Source organism: Mesoplodon bidens, assembly GCF_964165515.1.
Source record: "Mesoplodon bidens genome assembly, contig: HAP1_SCAFFOLD_691, whole genome shotgun sequence".
NCBI classification, from domain to species: Eukaryota; Metazoa; Chordata; class Mammalia; order Artiodactyla; family Ziphiidae; genus Mesoplodon; species Mesoplodon bidens.
In genome coordinates, this window is record NW_027672056.1 from 188540 (window position 1) to 189738 (window position 1199).

Consider the following 1199-nt stretch of genomic DNA (forward strand, 5'->3'; position numbering starts at 1 on the left):
TGCAAAGAGCCGCCTGTAAGGTGACAACATCGAGGCCAAGGGGAGCGCGGAGGGTGCGGGTCGACCAGCGGCCCTGAGCCAGGGAGGGGCAAGAAGAGCAGCAGCCCAGCAACTTCACTCCGCGCAGCACCCCGACCACGAACCCAGCCGCTGCAGACAACGATGGGTCTGACGCACTTCTGGCGGCCGCTGGGCGGGCCTGAGGCCCGGCGCACAACTGGCTCCGCCCACCCCGATGGCAAGCGAGCTTCGCCAATCAGGCAGGCGCCGGGAGCCTTTCAACGAGATGCATGGTCCCGCCTCCTACCACAGCCTGTGTGCCGCCCAGCCCTCTGCTCCTTCTGGCGTCTGCAGTCATTCCCGGGTCAGCCGCAGTTCCAGCTCCCTGGCAGCTGGAGAGCTGGGCCGGGGGTCGGCGGCGTGGGGCACCCCGCCCTGCACCTCCCCTCTGCAAAAACGCAAAATGTGCTTTTCACTTGGAACAGCGTATGCCCAAGAGTTTGCTTTTTGTGGTGAAAGTAGTAATTTGACCACCCAGGCTCAATCTGCGTTTTGAAAATACTGGACACCTTTGAGGAATCAGGACCTAGTTGACTGGTGGTCATTCCCTGACCCTCGGGCCTCCAGTGAACCAGACTGCCTGTCCTCTGGAAGGCATAGAGGAGGTTCAACCAGTGCGTTTTGTGACACGGTTCTGGCCCATCATCAGGACCGAAATTGGGCTCCAGGAGCCCCCCTCCCATAGCTAAGGGATGCACAGTTGAAGTGAGGGTTCCTGGCTGACAGCATTGAAGGGGAAAAGAAGGCAACGGTCAGTGTATCGGATCTTCAAGGCAGTGAGCCCCCGGAGAGCAGGCCACTCTAATGCTCCAGCATTCTGGCCCCGCATGTGGGGAAAAAAAAGCCTTACATTTTTGCTAGAGGGCTTCTCTTCTTTCCGCTACCCTGAACATTGCCACATAGAGTAGAAATATCTCAGAGAAAGAGGAGATGCTTCCACTCATTCACTACCCTTCATCCTTCCCATCTCAGGTACCTTGATGAAGCAAGGTCAGAAAGAGGCTTCTTCAGAGCACATAAGCCACATGGGCAATGGACAGATAGACCTCAGTCATATTCACCAGCGCTGGACCTCGTGAGGCATGCCATGTAAAAGTGTTGAAATCAAAATGGATTTCAGGTTCACTCTTGGTCAACTA